This window comes from Crotalus tigris, unplaced genomic scaffold, assembly GCF_016545835.1.
Source record: "Crotalus tigris isolate CLP2741 ecotype Arizona unplaced genomic scaffold, ASM1654583v1 scf7180000017641.3106099, whole genome shotgun sequence".
Classification (NCBI taxonomy): Eukaryota; Metazoa; Chordata; class Lepidosauria; order Squamata; family Viperidae; genus Crotalus; species Crotalus tigris.
This window is the reverse complement of record NW_024096535.1, coordinates 120795-145718: the sequence shown is the minus strand read 5'-3', so window position 1 is coordinate 145718 and position 24924 is coordinate 120795. Positions and strand designations below refer to the sequence as shown.

Below are 24924 nucleotides of genomic sequence, written 5' to 3'. Positions count from 1 at the left end.
TCAATCAGAACCATGGCATCAAGACAGACCCGCCAATTTTAGGCATGCTATATCCCACTTGTAAGCCATATGACTTACAAGGAACGCAGGCCACCGTCCTTACTACAAATACTAAAACTTAGAGAGGAACTCTCTCCTTCAAAGAAAAACTACTTGAGACTGAGATATGAAGCAGCTCATCTTCTTTCCTTTTCAGAAACAAAAGTTAAAACCCTTCCTTAAGATCCACCTGAGAATTCCTCCATGGCCACTCAGCCGTACCAGGACAAATCAACAAACATTTCAAGTTGAAGCAGGTTTAGAGCAGGATATATTTTGTGATCCATTCGTCAGTGGGAAAACCTGCAGCCTGATTTGCAGGTTCCTCCATTCAGACCCCAGTATTTAGAGCAGTGGTGGCGAACCTATGACACGCGTGCCAGAGGTGGCACTCAGAGCCCTCTCTGTGGGCACGTGCACCGTTGCCCCAGCAGAGTTCGCCAGAGTAGCGGGCATGTGGCATTTGGAAGCGACAGGGCAAGAAGTGAGCGAGCAATTTGGCCCCCCGGGGATGCCCCGGAGATGGTGAGGGACTGGCCCCTGCCACCCTGGCCCCGGCCACGCTCACCCAGTCTGCCATGACCACTGCAGCCATGCCCATCCAGTGGGCCATGCCCCTACGCCCCCCCCGAGGGCACCACAATGCTGATGCAGCCCTGGCACTTTGCGATAAATAAGTGAGTTTTGGGTTGCAGCTTAGGCACTCTGTCTCTAAAAGTTTCGCCATCACTGATTTAGAACATTGTGTGGGTGTCCTCAATGATAGGCTACATAATTTGAATCTGTCATTAGTTGTTTGGAGGCTGACTTCTATTGTCCCACCTTAGATGGAAGCCGTTTTGGAGAGTCAAAGAAGCACACGAAGCAATAAATGTAGTCAGACAAGGAAACTTCATTCTGTATACAGATAGTCCTCGACTTACAATCACAATTGAGCCCATATTTTCTGTTGTTAAGCAAAACAATTAAGTGAATTTTGTCCCATTTACAACCTTTCTTGCCACGGGTGTGAAGTGAATTACTGCAGTGGTTAAGTTAGTAACACCATTTGTTAAGTGAATCTGGCTTCCCCTTTGACTTTGCTTGTTAAGAAGGCTGCACAAGGTGACCACATGACCCAGAGACACTGCAATCGTCACAAATATGAGTCAGTTGCCAAGTGTCCAAATTTTGATCATGTGACCATGGGAAACACTGCAACGATCCTAAGTGTGAAAAAAAATTGTCATAAGTCATTTTTTCCAGTGCCATTTGTAACTTTGAACGATCACTAAATGAACTGTTGTAAATCAAGGACTACTGTACAGTTTGCAGTTCTAGGCTGCATGAATCTGCCTTAGCATTAAAATGTTGCCTGCGTCTCCCCATTTGTGTCACCATCTTTCTTCCGACAGGAAGAACATATGTACACTAAACCATGATGTGGTTTCTTTGGTATTGGAATATTGTTTCAACCCAATCCCTCTCAGGTCTAAACTATGGTTGATAGTTTAATATATTTTGTGATTTCAGACATTGTTACTTATTCAGCATCAGGGTTAAGCAAAACCACAGCTTTAATACTAAGATGACCAACTTTTTTACAATGAAAAGGAGGACACAAATAAATTGAAGAAAAAATATCGTAAATAAAAAAAACACTTTATTCATTGCAACAATAATACACAATACACTATAATATGATAAATGCATAATAAAAAACATTTGTAACAATAACATTTTATATTGTAATTATGCTTACATGCTGCGCCCCCGCCCGCAGCCGCCCCGCTAGCACTGCTGTCCCGCCGTGTAGAGCGGGCCCCACGGCTCCCAAAGCACCAGCTGCGCCGGCTCCAGCCCCGGGGGGCAGCCTGCTGTCAACACACCCCACCTGCAGCCACCCCGCCAGCACCACCGCCCACCCTGCACAGCCCCGTGTAGAGCAGGCCCCACGGCTCCCACAGTATGGGGGGCAGCCAGCCACCACTGCCCCTCACACTTCCGCCCACAGCAGCCCCACTGCCCCTTCCTCTTGCACCCGCAGCCATTATTGCCCTAGTAGGGCCGAAAATCAAGAGAAAGTTACTGTGGTGTCACCGCTCCAGTCTCCTCCAGGTATCTTCGGGACTAACTAGGAGATGGTGTAGTTGGGTAGCAGGGAGGGGTGCAATGTTCCTGCCAATTCGCCTTCGCTGCAGACAACTTACATGTGCAAAGTTTGCCGACCGGGTGTTTTGGCATGCTCAGCAGCAATTCCTATTGGCTTTCAAAAGCCAATAGGGAGAGTAGCACAGCTCATGCAAAAGTTGAAAAAAAAACCATAAAAAAAGGTGCCGGAACACTGTTCTGAGCATTCTATGAGGAAAAAAAAAAAGCCCTGCAGATTAGTTTTCAAATATTGAAAAGGAGGACATGTAGGAGGACACTTTTCGCGGGAGGACAGAACTCACAAAAGGAGGACTGTCCTCCCTAAAGGAGGATGGTTGGTCGCCTTATTAATACAGTAAAACTCTGCCTGTAAAAATCAGTCAATGAGTAAAGTAGTTTAAAAGGACAGAGCTGGGCCACAGTTTGTTCTGTGAATTTTCTGTCTGAGTAGGCATCTGACCCTTGCTCACTCAAAGCTAGCACTTATCCTTGCTGATATAATGATCTAATAAACTTTCAATCCTAAACATATTAACTCAGAAATAGACCAAGTCCAATGGAATATATTCCCAGGCAAGTGGTATAAAATTGCAGTTTTAATTTACTTAATCGTTATACAGGTAGTCCTCGGTTTATGAGCATAATTGAACTCCAAAATTTCTGTTGCTAAGAGTTGTTAAGTGAGTTTTTCCCCACTTTACGACCTTTCTTGCCACAGCTGCTAAGTGAATCACTGAAGTTGTTAAGTTTGTGACCTGGTTGTTAAATGAATCTGGCTTCTCCACTGACTTTACTTGTCAGAAGGTTGCAAAAGATGGTTACGTGAGCCAGGGACACTGCAACTGTGCTAAATACATGCCAGTTGCCCAATGTCTGGATTTTGATCACATGACTGTGGAGATCCTGCAACAGTTGTAAAGGTGAAAGTGTCATAAGTCACTTTTTAAAGTGCCATTGTAACTTCAAATAGTCACTAAATCAGTGGTTCTCAACCTGTGGGTCGGGACCCCATTTGGGGTCGAATGACCATTTCACGGGAGTCACCAAACCATGCTGTCCGCCATTTTTTCCCTTTTCCCTAGCTGTCCTACTCCCTCTTATTGGTGGCCACACCCACTTGGGGGTCACTACAACATGGGGAACTGTATTATGGGGTCACGGCATTAGAAAGGTTGAGAATCACTGCACTAAATGAATGTTGCTAAGTTAAGGACCACCTTATGAACTAATGATCTGAAAATCAACTGTACTGTGGCATACAGTAGATGTTTAAGGGAACAGAAAGTACATACTGACAAATAGGAATCAGGTAACTCATCAAGCTAACTCACAAAATCCATTCTTTACAGGGCTCTGTAAAATGTTCCCTGGGATGGGGATTAGCATTTGACATAATAGCTCCCTGTTAAAATCCTATTTAACAATCCTATAATGTTCACAAATGTAGTTCATCTGGTCCAAATTAAAATCATTTAGCGCTTTTCTCCGGGCTGACAGATTTCTTTCAAAATAACCCCCCTCTAAAATCCTACCCATGCAGTTATACACAAATGCTGTTCAGAGAACTAGCGCACAATTTAAATATTCTTTAACTATAACTCATTATAGAACTCTGTAGAGGTCAGTGTTCTGAACGCTATCACCTTGTTTAGGATGACACATTAAAAAAAAGAAAAACCCGAGAAATCAATCTCTAAAACTGAGCCTTTGCAAACAAAGGAGTAGTAATAGTAGTAAAGTTGGAAGGGACCTTGGAGGTCATCTAGTCCAACCCCCTACTCAGGCAGGAAACCCTACACCATTTCGGACAAATAAGTATTTATTTTACTTATTCTGTTTAAACTCTACCTTTATAAGAGGTACTCAAGATAGCTAACCATGTTTTAAAAGCAAAACTGAAAAACAAATTCAAAACAAAATTGATGAATTCTCCATGCCATCTTTATAGTTAAAAAACTTACCCTTCAGCATTGGAAATATATGGCTTCAATTATCTAATCTTACTGGCAACTTATGAATGAATCGATTATCAACTTGGATTAGCACTGGATGAAATATCAGTATTCACTGAAATGCTTATGTAGAATATGAATATCTACCTATCTACCTACCCTACCTACCTACCTACCATCCATCCATCCATCCATACACACATAAAGACATACATATTCTGCCTTTATTTTTATAAATAAGGGGGCGAGCATACCGAATACTACTTCCTTCTCCTCCTCTTCCTATTTTCCCCACAATAACAAATCTATGAGGTGGGTTGCGCTGAGAGAGAAGGGGCGTTGTCTTACCTGAACGCCTTTTCTCAGCACGGAGATGGAGAATCCACTAATGGGTTAACTCTGCCTTCCTGCCCATTCAGACCAAGTTGGCCAAACTTGCCACGCCTGTCCTGGGCTATGACACACCCAGTCTTGACTTGGTCTCAGCCCATCACAGACGTATCAAGTTGGCTCCCAAATTATTTGCAGGTAGTAGAATTTATTGGTGGATTTTGCTCTGTTTATTCTCCAGAGTCACCCCAACAGCGCTGGGACTAGCGCTGTTGCAGGCTAACTCCTGGAAAAATTCGGGGAGGGTGAATTTTCCCTTTTCTTCAAGGGGTCCCGTAGATGCTTCTGAGGTTTTTAACCTCGAACAGCTCAGGAATGCAGCAGCTCTCTAATCCCCCTTCACCCTCTGTTCTCCCAGCTGCTCAGCGCTGCGAAGCGCAGCAGCTCTCTAATCCCCCTTCCTTAGCTGTCTAAAACCGCGGAGTTCATAGGGATTCCCCCAACCGGCGGAACACGCGTTGCCTTCTTTTGGATTCCCCGGATTTCCCGGTGGGGAGGGGGAATCCCCCATCTGTCGGAGTGCGCACCGGTATTCTCTGGGTTCCCTTAGGAACTCCTTTTCGCTTATTGTGGTTTTCTTCTTTGTTTCTGTTTCCAAGAGCAGCCCCAGCGATATCGGGGAGGCTCTAAACGGCCTCCCTCTTCCCCGGATTGAGCAGTCACCATCTTCCTAACAATTTTCGCACCGAATCGCTATATTTGAAATAGTTTTCACAACGAAACACTCCGGCCACCATTTTGGCTGCTGGGACGAGTCACGGCGGGATAGAGATTCTCCTTTCGCAGTAATTCATTTCTGCCCCAATCCAATCTGACTGTTTGCTTGACTGCCAGGTCAAGCAGCAGCAACTGAACTTGATTTTTTTGGACGGCCCTCCCTGTGTAGAATAGCTCCGACCGCCATTTCAGCTGACGGCAAGAACCGCGTTAGCCCAGATTCACGGGGGAGGGGGGATTGGAGACTCCAGGAGATTCCCTGCCAGAGAAAGGAAGTTCAGGCGCCGGCGTGCAGGACTCGGCACAGCTCTCTGTCGCTTGTTTACGGGCCAATTGGGGGGGTCGTAACAGAGGAGCCTTCTCCTCACATTGGGAATTGAGTGTGCCATTACCCCCATATTATCTAGATCTGGCCTGCAGCCTTATCACCACTTTCCTGGCCACCCTTTTTACAACCTCCTGACAAGTGAACTATACTTCCTCGTCTGTTAATAGAGGGTCTACGAGCAAGCTGGTTTGCTGCGGCCGTAGACTAGACCGGATCCCCAGAGGAGGGAACACAGCTACGCGCTTCTCACCGGTCGGGTGGCCAGGGGAGCTGGGCGAACAAAATATTGCCTTGGCAATCCCCTGCTCCACCTGCTTAGCTCAGTCCACCAGAGGATCCCCTGCCAGAGTTCCCTCTTAGTCCCACTGAGATAGCTCACATCAGGATGGAGGACTCCATGGTGCCTCAGACAAAGAACACCACCTCCCCATCCACTAGACAAAAAAAGCAAAAATCCTCCAAACAGGAGGTGGCAGGCAGGATCAAAGACAAGGCCAAGAATATTTCTGGAAGGAAACCTTCCAAAATGGCGGAGAAACAGGCTAGCAGGAGACACCAGGCTCTGGAGAAAGAATTCTCCAAGGCACAAAGACAGGCCAGGGCAAAAGCGGAACAGATAGAGGATCTGAACTTTGACCTCCTACTGGGGCCATCGACTTCTACCCAGGGGGTTTGGTTCCCGGAGGGAGGTATCATGACTAATCCTCCTTTTCCCGGGGTGGGTCAATCTCAGACATCACAGCATCTGTCACTGACACACTCGGGCCCAAAAGTCACCTTAACACCCACAGCTGCCAGCCTCAGAGCAGCTGAGCCCGAGGAGGTTCCCCCTGAGGATAGGCTAGAATCCCTGATCGCAAGGGTGGTTGACAGGGCGCTGGCCTCTAGATCTTATTACACTTCCAGGCCCGAATCTGTGGCTTCCATACCCCCCCTCTTCTTTTCAGTCGGGTGTTCAGGAATACCAGGGACAGTCGTCCCCGTCCCAGTCCTCCTACAGCAGAGCATCATCTCCTATGGGGTATGACCAGCCCGACATGTCATGGTGGGAGGAGGAGGATCCTCCTCCCGACCCTCCTAGATTTGGAGGCCTATTCAATCCAGCTTTCTTCTTGCCACTGCTCCGCAAGGCTAGTGCTACAGCCAACATAGGCCCTGACAGGATCCCTCAACCAGACCCATCACCCAGTTCGGACTCTAATCCAGTGTTCTTCGAGCCAGTCGTGACTCAGCACCATGTCCCTTACCCAGCTCTCTTCCAGAATACAATCCAGAAGCAATGGACATCACCCGGCACTTTCCCCCCTTTGGGGGGAACAGACAGAAAATTGTTCAGTGCAGCTCCAGATCTGACACAGGATCTCGAGGTGCCAACGGTGGACAAACCCTTTGCCCCTCTCCTGTCCTCTTCCACCGTGTCGGGAGACATGGCAGAAGTGTTAAGGGCTGAGGACAGAAGATGGGAACTAGCTTTCCGCAGAACTCACCAAGCGGTGGCGTGGGTGTCTTAACCACTTGACAAAACTGGCTCCTATCATTTATGTATGTATGAATTTTTTTCCTTCTTGTTTATAACTTTATTTTTTCTTTCTGTTTTCTACATTCATTAACATAAACAAAAATAAAAGTTTTAAAAGGCAACTAACAGCAGCTAGCAGCAGCTAACAGCAGGACAGCAAACGGTATATAGAAAAAATTAAAAGCAACAATTAAAATAAACACTAAAATAAATTAACAGTTAAGAGTCTGGTGGAACAGATGCCTCTGCAAATTTTCTGAACAGTGTATCTTTATAGAAGACAGCTAAACTACAAAAATGAGCCGTGAGCAATTATGGCATCTTCAAAAGCGCCTCTTCTGCAGATCTAAATAGAAAACACATGAACTCTCTCAGACAGTTAGACTGAGTCCTTTAGAGCTTCAATTCCAAGAATTGTTTAAGTTTGTGTCAATTACCACCTAGAGGTAGTACTCAACTTACAACCACAATTGAGCCCACAATTTCTGTTGCTAAGTGAGATGACATGACCATGAAGATGCTGCAATGGTCATGTGAGAAACGGTCATAAGTCCCTTTTTCAGTGCCGTTCTAACTTTGAGCAGTCACTGAATGAATAGTTGCAAGTCAAGGAGTATCTGTAGTACCAACTGCTGTGTAGTAGAAATCTGTTGCTGCAAGCACAATGTGATCTCTGCACACCTTTTCTTGTCAAGCCCCTTTCTCACATCATGCACCAATCACAATTTTTAGACACACATAAGGTATTTTGCAGGTTGTAACTAGATAGTGACTAATTGTTACCAAAATCCAATTGCCTTCATGAATGGCTTCAACTGGTACTTAATTATGCAAACACATTGCTCACATCATTGGCAAATCCAGAAGATGAGGTATCATTCCCTTACTGTGGGGACCTGCACTTTCACAAAACTGCAACCCGCTGTTGAACCTCAGTTCCCTGGGGTTTAACATCCTATTTATCCCCACCATCTCCATACTGTTTGCATTTAATTAAGGAATGTCCTCCTTCATCCAACTCATTACTGAATTTAAGCAACATTCAAGGATTCTTATTGTTTCCTTGGAATGTAATGACAAAGAGTTGCAGAACTGGGTGTAATCACCATAATGAATGGCCTTTTACTCCAAAGCTTCAAAGGATCTCCCCACAGTTTTATGGAGATATTGAACAACACAGAAGTATCCTACTTGTGGTAGAATGTGGTCTGGAGCCCTAGGAGGGAGAAATTGCATCTCAGAGGGCAAAGAGGCAGCAGAGTTTGGAATGTGTGGTAGGCTAGAAGAGGCAAAGACAACTCCTCCTAGTAGTTCACAAAATATAGTTCTAGAGTTAACTAAAATGTCTATATTATGCAGATAGTTGTTTTAGTCTGGCAAAATTCTGTCTGTAGGCAAACAATAATAAAGAAGTTACCCAGAAGTAACTCCATGTGTTGTCCTTGGTTTGTGGGACATGACAGTATTAGACATTGCAGGCCAATGACCGTCCTAAGTGCTGAAAAAACAGTCCCCTGGTATGTCTAGTTTAATGAAGAGAAGGACGAGGGGGGACATGATAGCAGTGTTCCAATATCTCAGGGGCTGCCCCAAAGAAGAGGGAGTCAAGCTATTCTCCAAGGCACCTGAAGGCAGGACAAGAAGCAATGGGTGGAAAGTAATCAAGGAGAGAAGCAACCTAGAACTAAGGAGAAACTTCCTGATAGTTAGAACAATTAACCAATGGAACAACCTGCCTCCAGAAGCGGTGAATGCTCCAACACTGGAAGTTTTTAAGAAGAGACTGGACAGCCATTTGTCTGAAATGGTATAGGGTTTCCTGCCTGAGCAGGGGGTTGGACTAGATGACCTCCAAGTCCCTTCCAACTTTATTATTATTATTATTATTATTATTATTATTATTATTATTATTATTATGGATCATCGCACAGTCAGCCAGATGTTCAGACTGGATTTGGCATTTTGCCTACCTATCGAGTCCTTACCCCAGGACCTGGGATAGGCAGATGTGGATGTTTGATGGTATTACAGATATCGTCGCAAGATGGAAGCAGTTCCTAGTAAGGCTGCCTTTTGCAATTGACTAATAGCGAATTTGTCAATGCCAATGTGTTCAAGTGGTGCTCCAGTTGTTTTGGGATTGCACCCAAGGAGCCTATACTATTGGTACTACCCTTGCTTGCTTTTGCCACAGTCTTTCTATTTCTATTTGTAGGTCTTTGTATTTTGTTATCTTCTCCAGTTCTTTCTCTTCTATTCTGCTATCTCCAGGGACTGCCACGTCCACTATCCAGACTTTTTTGTCTTTCTTATCGACAATTGTTAAGTCTGGGGTGTTATGTTGCAGGTGCTTGTCTGTTTGAATTCTGAAGTCCCAGAGCAGTTTAATTTTATCATTTTCTATGACTTTCTCTATTTTATGATCCCACCAGTTTTTGCTTACAGGCAAATGATATTTTTTGCAGATCTTCCAATGCACAATTGTTGCTACTTTGTCATGCCGCTGCTTGTAATCAGTTTGTGCAATCTTCTTGCAACAGCTTACCAAGTGGTCCACTGTTTCTTCAGCTTTCTTTGCATAGGCGGCACTTACTGTCTGTTGCTGTCTTCTCAATTTTGACTTTGTATGCATTTGTCCTTAAGGCTTGGTCTTGTGCAGCCAGAATTAGTCCCTCGGTCTCTTTCTTCAATTTTCCTGCTCTTAGCCATTGCCAGGTTTTATTATTATCTGCTTTCCCAGCTATTTTTTTCATGTATTGGCCATGTAATGCTTTGTCTTCCCATGCCTCTATTCTGTTCTTCATTTGGTCTTTCTTGTAGGCCAGTTTGGTCTCTCCAGTAGTTAGTAAGCCTTCTTGATATACTAATTTCAGTGCATCTTCATCATTGTTCTTCAGATATTCTTCCAAAGCCATTTTTTCTTCTTCAACCATCTGATGTACTTGTAGCATTCCACGCCCACCTATTTGCCTTGGTAGATAAAGTCTGTCAATGTCACTGTGTGGATGAAGGGCATGATTCATTGTCATTATTTTTCTGGTCTGCCTATCCATTGCTTTTAGTTCTGCTTGAGTCCAGTCCACTATTCCAGCTGTGTACCTAATGACTGGGATTGCCCAGGTGTTGATTGCCTTTATGGTATTTCCTCCATTGAGTTTGGATTTTAAGATCTTCTTCACTCTCTTGATGTATTCACCTCTAATCTTTTTCTTGACTTCAGTGTGCTTGATGTTGTCAGCTTGAAGGATACCCAAGTATTTGTAGTAATCTTCCTCATCCAGACTCTTAATGTTATATTATTATTATTATTATTATTATTATTATTATTATTATTCAGAAGGATGACTTGATTGATATACTAAAAACTCCTCCTTAGTTGCCGTCAGTGTCCCAGAATGGTATACCCAATTACTCTCCTACATGTGTTCTACAACTTCCCCTCCCTCCTGCCCCCCAATCCACTTATATTCTTGCCTTTTTTTTTCTCTTGTTCTCTCTCCATTATATCCAGAACAAAACAACCCTATTTTGAACCATTTTAACTAACCCTTCCCTTCTTCAGAGTTGCCAATCTACCGTATATACCGGCGTATAAGGCGACTTCCGCAGGCGTTAAAATCGGCGCCAAAGACGGCGGTTGTCTTATACGCCGGAAATACTGGTAGTTTCCGGCGTATAAGACGACGTTCTAGGAATGTGACTCGGCGCCAAAGACGGGGCTCGTCTTATACGCCGGGTCGCCTTGTACGCCAGCATATACGGTAGTTGTAAATCTAAAAGTAACCAGGAAGTGAGCTGTTCGGGACAACTGTAATACAAATACTTTTACATGCAAAGGTTCGATTCAGTGAGGTGGCTTATTTCATACTAACAAGGCGCACAGTCAAATAGCCAAAATGTTGCACCCTTTCCAGGCACATGTTTGCTGAGCTTATGGCTGGGTTCAATACTTGCAAATACGATAACAAGAATAGCACTCAGGAAAAAGGACCAGTACTCAGAGCTATCAACCCAACCAACTTTGTTGATTTAGTTTGAATAGTTGCTTGACTCACCATAAAGAGTCAGGTCTAATCCAAATGAGCACCTTCAGATGAAGGATGTTAATAGTTTTTGTTTTCTTGCAGGAAGATCCGCCCTGCAAAATACCCCCTTCAAGGTCTGACACTTCAGAAGAGTGCCAAACAATACTAAGGTCCAAACAAGGATTATGAATTTTTCATAGCCTTTCCCAACATTACCTTCACAGTTTTCCAGAAAGAGCACAAATAATTCATGTCTATATTTGTTTTTATTTTAAAAGTCAAATAGATCACATCAAGTAGATCAGACTTCGGGTCAAATGTTCAAATTTAATACCAGAATGTTTTCTATATTGCAAAATTATTTGGTGGCAGAAATCATTTTAAAAGTCAACAAGAATCATTATTTCTTCTGTACAAGGCAATTCTTGAAAGGAAAATAAAAAGAGGTAGATGGTATATGTACATCTTACAGGCAAGCCTTTCCTCCCACCTCATTTTAGCCTTTTCAATCAATTCTGAGGTGCCTGCCATTCACTTTTAATAGCATACGCTTAGATTCTAAATCTGCTCAGAGGATTAAACTGAATAAACATACTATAAAAAAGCCAAGGGTTCCAGACATAATACAATTGACTGCTACAACAGACTGAAGTGGGAAGAAAATGCATGCACAGCACACAAAAAAGTTTAGCAAATCTCTTTAGAGGCTCTGTGGCTCTGCACATTTTAGCTGCTCAGCAACCTCCACAGAGATCTAGAAAGCTGAGTTGAAACTTGATCTCATGACTCATTCTTATTGCTATAACTCAGACAAGGCCTTCAGGCCTGTTCTCACCACCAATTCAGCTCTATGGAAGCAAAATTAAGAACATCAATACAATAACATGTTCGTATTTGCAAAAAAGGATGCCTCAGCACACTTTTAGTCTGCTTGTAGTTTCTATACTGCTCTGGCACAGTTCTGCCATAGATAACAGTTATCAGATTCAAAGCTATGATTAAGAGAAAAGGACCATATCAACGTGGGATCCAATATTTTGTATTGGTTCAAAACACAAAATTCAGTACTGTAGTTACATTTGCAACACAAAATACAGTACTGCAGAGGATATATTTAACTACTGTGCTGTACCTTTTCAGTACATGGTTTCTGAGGCTGATTCTTTTAGATTTCACTGTAAAACACTTTGGAGGTCCTTTCTGAGTAACTCAAATATCTTTGAAAAAATATGTATCAAATCTGGGAGGAACTAAAAAGGAAACAAACATGAACAAAATTAAATTTTTAAAAAAATCTATCCTACCCTACGAATTCTAAAATTGATTTCATTTTACACAGAAATTTAAAAAAAGTTTTTTGACTTGCTACTGTCCAGGAAATAATAAATATTTAAAACAAACCCATGGCTACTTTTAAAAATTCTCACTCTTTTGTAAGTAGGAGAATTATAGATAACTAAAATTAAACGTGACAAAATCTTGATTACACATTACAGAAAAAGACTGTCCAGGTGACCTATTTTTAACATCTTATGTGACAGATGGTTTGCATTTAAGTTGAAATTTCAAGCTATTTCAAGGCTGCATATGATATGACCTATAAAATCTCTGAACAATGTTTAAAAACAGTGCAATGCAAACATTACATGATATAAATCAGTATCCATCTTGCCACAAAACAAACACCAACAAGAGTCAGATAATTAGTCTCATCTCATTTTAGATCATCAGGTTGCCATATCTAAACACTTTTCATCAAGTTACCATAAAAGCCCGAAAAGCCTTTTCAAAAGTACAATTATTTTATTACATTTTCTATAAATTAATCCCCATTAACATGGCTGCACATAACTCTTTACATTAATAGAAAAGGGAGTTGATAATTCATGCTTAAAACTCAGCCTAGCTTTGGGGGGAGGGGATGTTATAGGAAAAAAAGTCATTTTACTGTTCTTAGATGATTTTTTTTTTCCTTTTCTAATTATATTGATAGGAAAAAAGCTGAGTTTTTTTCTCATTTGAATGGAAGAGCACCTCAGCTGGAGTTTTCTTTTGAATTTTTAAAACAGCAAAACCATCACTTTTTCCACAAGTAACTCCAGTTATATTTTTACAGGTTTTTTTTTCAATCCCTTTATTATTTCAAGGCAGTGAGCATACCTAATATTCCTTCCCCCTCCTCTTTTCCCCACAACAACCATCGTGTGAGGTGAATTGGGCTGAGAAAGAGTGACTGGCTCAAAGTTACCCAGCAGGGCTTTTCATGCCTAAGGTAGAACTAGAACTCACAATCACCAGTTTTTTAGCCTGGTGCCTTCACCATTACACCAAATGAATTCTATTTCCTAAGATAAGCCAGATTCCTGCCTTGCCCTGTAGAAAAGAGTCTTCCTTACCAAATCCTGCTAATTAGCTGCATTCAGACAGACTGGTTTTCAAATCTAATACCCCAGGAACCAGCTAAGCAAACAAGACAAGTTGGAGTAATAAAGTTTAAAATAGAGAACAATGCACCTCTACACACAGGTAAGAGGAACAATAAAGCATTATCACTTATGCTTATCACTTCAATTTAAACTGCTCACATCAAATGATAAGTAGTTTTTCTACTTTTGTTGTCATGTGGCAATCAAATATAACCCAAATGTCACTCATCTTCTTGTCCAGCTACAGCTTTTCACAAATTGGCACCTTTCAAATGTACTGGATTAGACTAGAAACTTTATCATCCCAAAAGAACACAGCCAAATACTGCATAACATGATGGATTTGGGCTCAACATTTTATCTAAGGTCAACCACTATAGTTGGTAAGCCATGGCTTACAGCTTAGTGTGTTGGGTGAACACACACATATTTGTAATTTATCCACTAGCCATGGTTAGAATTAGTATAATGTGTCAACCAAATCAAGCTTTTCCAATCTACATTCTCAACCCAGTCAAATTCACCTAGAAGAGCTAGATGACGTTCAGGCTAGGCTACACATATCCAATGAGAATATATTATTAATATTAGAGACTACTCTTGAGTATGAATGTTTGAATGAACATAATATTTATGCAAGGAATACCTCCTGAGATCTTAGATATAAAAAAGCAAATCAGTGACTTGCCTAGCTCACTATTCCTCCCTACCACTAACGAGAACCAAAATAAATGTAATACTATAGAATGGTTAAAAAACAGGGAAATGAGCAAACTATTTGACTTTGAATATTTGACAGACCATACCCGTGAGTTTTCAGGGAAGAATTTCATTCACTTGGTCATGATTTTTGAAGTGAAGTACATACAGCCTCAACTGTATGTGTTAATTTGTGTTAACAGCAACTGCAATCATGTGGCAGCTGAAAAATGGATAATGGATCTAAGACAGCCAACCATAACTGATATCTGGATAAAATTAAATATCAAAATATCTCAGGCACAGGATGTGGAACCATCAGACCACCCATGTAGGTCATGAAGTTGTAAGTGTATAGTTCTTAGGGGGAAAAAAACCCTACTCTCCAAAGTTCACCACAGCTTTAGGATGCCAGGCAAGGAGACTTAAGTACAACAGCTGGATGCTCATCTAGCTAAATTGAGTTGGCACTATCTGAATTAGAAATCAGTATACCACAGTCAGATGAATATTAAAAAATTAATTTTGAAAATGTCGCATGGCCAAAAGAACTGTTAATGGTAACAGAATTTTTAATACTGAAAATAATCCTAGGGGTAATGGCATCTCCGAGAAATTAGATCCCACATTATTAGTTTTTAAATAATGGTTAAACTATATAAAAAACCAGTCCTTTTGCTTTGGATGTTTCCTCATTATGGTATAAACTTTAAAGGTTTCCCTCATATTGCTTAGGTATTTCATCTGATACTATATACTTTTAGGCATTTTTTTAAAAAATATTTGTTATTTCAAGCAAATACTGAAAATGCTTTACAGACTGGGTAATTTCATATCAAAAGAAAAGGCAAAACAAACAAACTACTGGAAGTTGCTTTTTCAGATTCTACAGATTTCCATCCTAAGAGACAAGAGCAGGAGTCCAAAGCAAGCCACAAATTCCAGAAATGCAGCAAGGTTTCTTTTCTGAAGCAGGATCTGCAATCCTGAAGCAGGCAGCATATGGTATTCCTACTGGAACCATTTAATTCAGAGAGTGAAAGAGCAAATAAAAGTGAGGCCTCAGTATTAGTCTCAGGTATGAGTCAGATCTTTATAAGCTTCTCAGTATGAAATAGCACTGAAAGCTGAGACCTGGCATTACTTTCTTCAGAGAGATTCTTGCTTAAAGCAGTTCCTGGAACGCCTGTAGGAACTCTTGGGAATTAAGAAAATGACTGGAAATTATGATGCCACACAACAACAGTTCCTGTTATAACTCTGCCATTTTCTTGACAAAGATTGAGTCAGCCACTGGCACAAACAGTATCACCTTCACCTTTTTCATATAGCCATCATATCCAGAAATATCAATCACCCATCTGATCAGAAAGGTATGAACCCCATGAAATAGATTTCTGTACAAATTAATGTAGATACAAAACTCAGTATCTGCACAAGGGGGGGGGTAATAAATAAGCCATGGTTTGTTTCAGGATATGAAACCAATTAGAAATCATATAGTTTTGGTGGCGGACTGATTGCAAGTGTGACTTCACATGATATATGAATAACACCTCATGGCTTACTTGCAGTTTCTTGACTTACTTGTAATTTGATTTTGTGTTCAAACCAAACCACAGATGTAAGGTAAGACCAACTAAGAAGAAGAAACTAGGAACTAGCTAAATAAAGTATGATTATCTTCTTAGTCTGAAAAACAAATCAGAAATGAATCAGAGCTGGTTTAACAAATCATGAGTTAGCATGATGTAAGACTGTGGCAAACATGTATCTTTTCAAACCAAACACCGCCTTGCAATATTTAACTAAAACAATGAAACTTGTTTTAATTTCAGTTTTCTGATAAGATTTCTATTGGGCTAAAGAGTCCAAGCAAATATGGACAAGTAGTTTTGTTTTTTGTTTTGTATAAAAATATTATTTAATATGCCTAATTGATTAAAGAATTTGTCTATACTTTTACATCAATTTTCAAGGTAATTCAAAGCTATGGTTCACATCCCCCAAAATAGTTTATGATTGGCTGAATTCACACAACATACTAAGTGAAAATCAAAGAAACTACCTTATGTGTTAACATATAGTATGAACCAAGTCTAGGTGTGTCTCCTTGAGGCTACTTAAGTAATTATCAGGGATGATATAAAACTTTCCTATATAGACAGTCATACCCTAAAAAAATGTTCTTGTTGTTTCATGTTCTAAAGAACTATATTCATATTTCCACACTTGTGGAAGAATGGGAAAGCTGTGACAAGGCTGGCATTAATAACAATAGAAGCAGCAGGAGATCAAGATAACTCCGAACATAGGTAGTCAGAGACAAAAACAACAGGAAGGGTAATTTGGAGACATAATGTGAGAACATACCTTTAGTGAGCTCTTTTTTCAAATATCAGCTTATCTTGTCCCTTAAACTTCAACAATCCAGTTTACCTTAAATATAACTGTGTTTCATTGGTAGAGTACTTAAATCTGTAAGAACTGTAAGGTTTGTTTTCATGTAAGGGCTTCAGATATAGCCCCTCTCCATTCCATGCAGGAAACAGAGCTTATCATAATGAACTCTCAATGCCATAATCAAGGTGTATTCACAAGATTACCTAAATGAGTTGTCATCATCTTAAAAGCCTGAAGGAGCTACTTTCTGACAACTCAATTTCGTGCATGTCAAGTCCATCCACATATAAACTCACCATATGTTTTCAATGTATGCACAATAACTGTCTAAAAAATACCTTCAGAAGTAAATGAGTCAAGGCCTGTTCATTTTTTAAAAAATTGTCATTTTTCAAATTCATATTTAAGTTAAATGTTCTACTCCCCCCAAAAAAACCATCCTAGAGAGCTGTATATAATTTGACCAACTATAATTCTAAAAATTAACATACGCCAATTTATAGATGGCAAGTGAAATACTTATCCCACACATACAATATTTAGATGATCTGGCCACATAATAGGTAGAGACAGTGGGAATCACATGTTCACAAGCTGATTTACAATCATAATTTGTGGTGCCCACTACCTCCTTGTACATCAAACTTTCAGCTCTGCCAAATAATTACCCTCCTCCCCTCTTTCTCTCTGTGTATGTGTGTGTATATTAAAAAGGAGAGATAAAATATAACAAACATTCTCTCATCACACTACTGTTGAGCAGACAGACTCAACTCAGAAACCACATGCAACAGGCAAACCCAGTCTCTGAAAAAGTATGAATTTCAAAATTATAAAGCAATCTGAATCCAATCTACTCAGCATGTGGTCCTCAATGGAACTGCATCTACATGGAGAGAAGTGGGTAGTGGGGTGCCCCAGGGCTCTGTTCTGGGCCCAGTGCTCTTCAACATCTTCATCAACGATTTGGACAAGGGGATAGATGGGGAACTCATCAAATTTGCAGAGGACACCAAGCTGGCAGGAATAGCCAACAATCCAGAAGACAGGCTTAAGATACAGGAGGATCTGGACACACTTGAACACTGGGCGCTATCTAACAAAATGAAATTCAATCGTGAAAAAAGTAAGGTTCTACATTTAGGCAAGAAAAATCAAATGTACAGGTATAGTATAGGGGGTACCTTGCTCAATAGTAGTAACTGTGAGAGGGACCTTTGAGTCCTAGTGGACAATTACTTAAATATGAGCCAGCAGTGTGCTGCAGCTGCCAAAAAGGCCAACACAGTGCTAGGCTGCATTAACAGAGGGATAGAATCAAGATCACGTGAAGTATTAATACCACTTTACAATGCCTTGGTAAGGCCACACTTGGAATACTGCATCCAGTTTTGGTCACCACGATGTAAAAAAGATGTCGAGAGAAAAGCAACTAAGATGATTAGGGGACTGGAGGCTAAAGCAAATAAGGAACGGCTGCTGGAATTGGGTATGTCTAGTTTAACAAAGAGAAGGACGAGGGGGGACATGATAGCAGTGTTCCAATATCTCAGGGGCTGCCACAAAGAAGAGGAAGTCAAGCTATTTTCCAAAGCGCCTGAAGGCAGGAAAAGAAGCAATGGATAGAAACTAATCAAGGAGAGAAGCAACCTAGAACTAAGGAGAAACTTCCTGAGAGTTAGAACAATTAACCAGTGGAACAACATGCCTCCAGAAGCGGTGAATGTTCCAACACTGGAAGTTTTTAAGAAGAGACTAGACAGCCATTTGTCCAAAATGGCATAGGGATTCCTGCCTGAGCAGGGGTTTGGACTAGATGACCTCCAAGGTCCCTTCCAACTTTACTACTACTACTAGTAGTAGTAGTATTACTACTACTACGGTACACATTAATTGGATTAGAGATAAACCTCAGAGATACTCCATACATGTTTTTAAAACGGCTGAACATAAACACAACACACCCATACAAACACAAAGGCCCCTCTGCAACAATTCTATAACTCAAACTACAACGGAAGAGTTTAAAGAAATACAAGTTCTCATGACACAAATTGGAAAGCATATGTCAGCTTAAGTCTGAAACAACAGCAAACCTTTGAACTTTTCAAATATACTGGAAGCCCTAAGTGCTTTGGAATACATTCTTAGAATGCAGATTCAGCAAAAACAATTACTACATGATAAATGCAAAGAAATCCTTTCAATTAGCTACTGCTGGTGATAGAATGAAGAGGCCAAGGCAGGCATGTCAAACTCGCAACAGTCACGTGACATCTCGTGACGTATCACGAATTTTTCCCCATTGCTGGCAATGGGATGGGCACGGTTTCAGCATGATGCATCCGGCCCGTGGGCCGGCAGTTTCACATGCCTGGGCCAAAGGAAGATATGGAATCCCACTACAGGTATATAAAACAGAAAAAAAGTATTAGTACAAACTTGTAACAAGGGAGTTTGAAGGTTCCAGGGAAATATTTTGAAGAGTTTTGTGATCCCACAGAACAAAATCTAAAACATTTAAAGCGCTTTGCCACAGGGAACAATGGCAACATAAAATAAGCCTCTTATTTTTCATCATCAGGTCATAAAAGTAAGTGAAATAGCAGCCCATGCTGACTGCTATCTACTGCTCAAACTAGAACTACATTGACTAAAGGATGTTTTTAAGGACTGTAAATATTTAAACAGTCCTAGAGTAAACAAGTTGGTATACTTTTTTACAGCCTGTCTGCACAAATAATCACAGAAATAAGCCCAGCAAAAAGAAAGTAAGAGAATCACTTCAGGACAGACCCCAACACAATCTAAAAGTAACAAAAACACTCTGCCATGGCACCATAACCTTCTTCCTAATGCACACAGTCACTGTAAAATTTCTGCATTCAGCAAATATAGACAACTTCAGACACAGCAATATACCCCAAATGTGTGAAAGCTCACCAGCAGAGATATCCTTTCTGTAAAACACTTTCTGCATAACAATATACCTGAAAAAGATACAACATACAGAGAACACACGAAGACTAGAACGGTATATATAAGCCATGACCTCAGATTTCCCTCTTCCAAAGACTTCAAAAATTTACCAACCTCCTGCGTAAGAATTAACTCACCCTCACATTACCAATCTTTCTCCACTCAACCAGATTTAAATGGTAGCAGCAGGAGGAAGAAAAATTAGCTCTGCTATTTTATTGGCTAATGTGCTTTCAAAAAAGTCTGCATAGCTTAGCCTTAGAGGAATTTTTAGAACAGAAGCTAAGGCAAGCTATAGGGACACTCCAGGCAATATAGAACAATATATCCCAATTTGATCTGAACTCAGGACACAACAATTCCAACAATGGTTGTTTTGTTTTGTTTGGTGCTTGGAACTAGCTGTTTTGGAATTTGAATCCTTAATTCACACAATGGATCTTATTAGTACTAGGTGATTGTCCTCAGCTCTTTTATGTAAGTGTAGCCCAAATGAAAACAGGCAGCATACAAATGACATATATCTACATGCATATTTCCTTTTTGTCATGCTGATTTTCAACCATCAGTCAAAAAGCTCAGAACTTTTCTGAGCTATCAGTTCTCACACATAAGTACAAAAATAAATATATAAAATAAAACCCATCAACCTACAAAGTAAAAGGCTCAAATTAGATTCAGTAGCAACTGATTGCTATAGATTAAAAGGTTTAGTAAAGGCAGCAGCTCTAGACAATCTTTTTGAAAACCACTAAGGGTAGAAGATAAGACATATCCTTGGTACGCTAACCATCTTTTTGTCCAGAAGCTACTAATGATGCTCCCACCATACACAAAACAATGCCAAGAAGAACTTTATATATCCTCCATCTACCACACACACACACACACACACACACACACATTCAGTTTTTATGTCAACAAAATGTTCCCCTCATTTTTAAACTAGAACAAGAGAGATGGAAAAGATAAAGAAACATTCAGAACTGAAGGAAATTCATAACCTTAGAATGGTCAGAATACACTTTGTTTTGGGAGAGTATGGGTGTTGATATTAGACCATTCTACATATGTAGATTTGAATTCTATATGTCTTAGGATGTTCCTCTCAAATGACTTCACTCAAAATGGTGCCTTCTCAATGTGTTAAGAGTCTACAGCAATACAGGAGAGTTGGACTTCTTTCCAAAGAGACTTCATCTACTCACTTTCCAAATAAAGGAAAAGCAAATATGAGGCTAGTCCTAATTCATAGCAAACCAATTTCTTGCCTAAATTCCTACACTCCCACCGTGCTCAGCTGGAACTTGCACAAACCAAGATTGATGGCTATCCAATCCAGCCTTTCAACATTTCCACAACTTCAAGAAAGCAGGTCAGTGTGAGACCACTAATATAAAGCTTAACAAAAACTTGAAAACATAACTTCCCATTCAGAACCAGATTTATTTATAATCATACATGCACAGAGGTGGTTAATGTTTACTAGGGCTTATTCAGTTCTGTACTTCTTAAATCTGCAGAACATAAAACTGGTTTCAAATTTAGAGCATCAGAATCCAAATAGTGTACAGGGAAGAGGGACTGCCAATTGCTTCTCTCAGTTATGCTAAAATCCATGCTCATTTCCATGTTTATTTGCTGGGGAAACAGGTTAAGTGTTACTCAACACTAACTAGTTGAGAAAAGCGTACAAATGAACTATGTCAAGTTCTCCTTCATTACGATTAGAGATGAACACTGCTCTTTAAAATGTGCAGACTTGCAAAAAGAAAATTAGTGAGCCCTTCTAAAAATCAAAGAACAAAGGTAGAGCAGAAATGCCATAATGAAGTACAAATCCTGCCAGTTTTAAAGACAGTTGTTGTAAGTCAGCATAAAGTGCCTTTGACAAAAAGGAATTGTTGCTTCCAAGAACACATACCACAACATACCAGTCACTGTTTACCATGCAAATACATGGACTACTAGAAGGGGGAGAGATTTTTCATCCCAGGTGACTGGAACATTTGGAATAATATGTAAATATTAATACACTCCCAAAAATACACGCACGTACACACACACACTCATATATAATTTTATGTTCTTCTGAAAATGCTAGTTGCCAATGCATAGTAATTTATGTGTTGGTGGTGGTGAGTGGTGTTGTGTCTTCAGATCAGTGTTGACTCCTAGTGACTGCCTAGACAAGTCCCTGCAATTCCCTTGGCAAGATTTCAGAAATGGTTTGCCATGGCCTCCTTCCTATTAGAGATAGCTGGCTTTGCGCCTAAGGCAGATCTAGAACTCATGGATTTATCGGTTTCGAGTCTGCTGTCTTAACCATTACACAAAACTGTTAGCTTCTATGAAAAATGATGCATTGGCTCAGAGATAGTACTTAATCATGGTTTACTGCAGCAGTCCCCAACCTTTGCGGCCCGACTTGGGGGGGGGAGAGGGGAACTGGCCAGCACACGCGCATACAGCACTTGTGCAAATGGTGGGCCAGTGTGCACGCACACAGCTCAACTTGTAAAAGCAGCAGGAACGCACACAAGTGCCTGCCAGTCCGCTGCTTGCGCAAGTTGCTGCATGCACGCACTCGGCCAGCCACTCGCACGGGCCAGTTCAGAATAGGCCATGGCCCATAAGCAATGGTTATATAAGCAATGGTTATAACCAAAATGAATGGATATATAAAGGTAAAGGTTCTCCCCTGACCAATCATATCTGACTCTAAGGGACAGTGCTCATTTCCATTTCTTAGTTGAAGGAGTCAGCGTTGTATGGGAAGACCTTTCCGTGGTCATGTGGCCAGCATGACTATACACTGAGGTGCACAGAACACTGTTACCTTCCTACCAAAGTGGTACCAATTAAATTGCTCGCATTTGCATGTTTTCAAACTGTTAGGTGGGCAAGAGCTGGGGCAAATAATGGGAACTCACTCTGACATGCTGCACTCAGGTCTTGAATCCAGGCTGGCAGCTTTCCATTTGACAAGCTCAGCATCTATAACTGCTGAGCCATTGTGAATGTGATGTGTGAATCCCACTACTACGAAGCCTTCAGAACCCCATGACAGTATCTGAAATAGACTTGCACAATTATTTCTCTTGAGATCAAAAGTGTTCCAGAACTTAGTTTAAATGAAGGAATGCTAGAAAAGGATTCTGCCAAACATCATGCTGGCATAACTATTTCTTTAACAAGCTGAAAAACATGTGTTTGTAGCTTGAAGACATCGGCAAAAAGAAAAGGCTATCTCAACAAAAAGGAAATTCAGAGAACAGATTAAATGTCCTTCATAAGCCCTGCCATTTGAAAAATTGGTCAGCCTCATAAGAGGGGAAGCCAAGTGTGCTAGTCACATTCCAAATTTTGTTTTTTTATCACGCCTGCATATCCAGACATAGAGAAATGAGTATCCAAGCAAACAAACACCAGCCCCAACTTTTCTCCCTTTCCCCGAGACTTTATAGGCACAGGAACATCACAAAGCAAGCCAGACAGGTGTTGTGTAAGGCGGCTTCCTTCCAATCAAACTATCCATCATCTTTGCATTTTGTACTGCTGACTTTCCAAAACAAACCCCTCTTCCCCTACAAGAGTTACAGCACAGAGGGGCGGGTTTATACTTGGCAGGGTAATGAGTAACATCTGTAACCACAGCTGCCCTGTGGGCATTCCTTCCTTTGATGCTCCTGAACACTGCAGCCAGCCAGAGGAGGGAGCCAAGGAAAGTTTATACAGATTCTCTTTCCTCTCTACACAGCCTTTCACCACCACCACCCCACTTTCCAGGAGAGGCGGCCTCCCTGAAGCGATTAAAAGATGTCTCTCTCCCCCCACAGCCCCCCACAGCCGCTTCCATCTCTTCATCTCCTAAGTTTTTCAAAGGCACCGCTGGAAACAGGACATACAGATGCAGCATTAGCTTACGAGCTTCCCCCCCCCCCTTTGGCTCGGAGAACTGTAAAGGCACGTCTGAAACGCCCATGTCTGAGAGCTGATTTTTGAGTAACGCACACAGATTCCCCCCTTTCTAATCGCTGTGTGCTTTAAAAAAAAAAGAATTATAAAAAAAGGGTTCTCTGTCGAGAAAAGAAAGGTGGGCGAGGAGGAGACAAATTTAAGACCAAGGTTAAACCACAAAAATAGCAATCGCTCGCCCCCGTTTGGAAAGGCAGGCTGTGTCCTGAAGAGGAAGGGGGGGGGGAAACCCTCTTTTAGACCCGGAGGAGACAGAAAGCTGCCCAACATTTGGGGGCAGGGGGGAGATGGCGGCCAAGAGGGCGACTTCTCTCCCAGACAGGGAGATCCACTCACCTCTCGATCTGTTACAGACAAAGGCAAAAGCAGCCGAACGGGCAAGCGCGGGAGCTTCAGGCGCAGTTAAAGGAGGAGGAGCAGTAGCAGCAGCAGCAGCCGCCGCAAGAATTTCTCCTCCACCGATTTGCCGCAGCGGCGGCGGCGGCGCCGACCACCGCTCCAAGCCGCAAGTTGCTGCAGCGCTGGCAACGGTGGCGGCGACGGCCAAACCCGGAGTCCCGCGCTCTAATCGCTCCCCGACCGCATCTCCCCAGCGGCCGCCTCCCACCTCCGGCGGGATTTGCGCTCCCCGCGGCGGCGGCGTCCTTCGCAGGCTAGAGAAGAACTTCCCGTCGTGCTGGGGGTGACGGGGAAAAGTTGGCAAAAGGGAGGGCGAGACGAGCGCAAAGTTCCAGAAAGCAGCCGGGCGAGCCGAGACAAGGCAGACTCCGGCGGGAGAAGGAGGAGGAGGAGGCGGCGGCGGAGGAGGAGCTACTCAGCCGGGAATCCAGCTGCAGTGAGAGAGAAGGAAGTGGCTGCTCCCTGTTCTGCCAATGGGCTTCAGGAGCTGGAATAAGCCAAACGGCAGGCACATCATTTCCTCCCGGCACAAATCCAGGCGCCGCCAAAAAGCCGCCTCGCCTCGCCCCCTGCAGGGCCGAAGGGGCACCGCACCCTTCCTTGCGCGACGCGACGCGACCCGCCCACACGCGTGGGCTCGCGGGCTGGGGTGGCTGGCATTCTGGTTTGCGGCAGCGCGCTGGTGCTTTTGACGGAGAGGAGGGGGCGGGGGTCTCGCGGACTGGTCTTTTCCACGAAGCCTGCGGCTCCTGTGACTGGCTTGCGCACCCTTTGCATTAAAGAGATCTTGGAATCTCCACGTTTTCTCGTCTGTTTCCAGTCACAACCTGCTCCTATTCGGTAACGAGACTATCTCATTCCCAAGGAAGCATCTCGGGCCTTGCCTGCGAAAGTGTGAACATACAACCTACTAATTCACGTTTGTTGAACAGAAGAAAAA

The 24924-nt window shown here is 42.0% G+C and overlaps 1 protein-coding gene and 1 long non-coding RNA gene across 3 annotated transcripts in view; one reads left to right on the top strand and one right to left on the bottom strand.

Annotated features, from left to right (window-relative positions):
* Positions 1–24501, bottom strand: part of ACVR1 (activin A receptor type 1) — a 91842-nt gene extending 67341 nt beyond the window's left edge. For both annotated transcript variants that reach the window (XM_039335382.1, XM_039335384.1), the window contains exon 1: positions 23922–24501. The gene's annotated coding sequence lies outside the window, so the exon portion shown is untranslated. The remainder of the gene's footprint in view (positions 1–23921) is intronic.
* The window catches only part of LOC120304603, a 109413-nt gene that overhangs the window by 44884 nt on the left and 39605 nt on the right, over positions 1–24924 (top strand). The gene's annotated exons all lie outside the window — the stretch shown is intronic.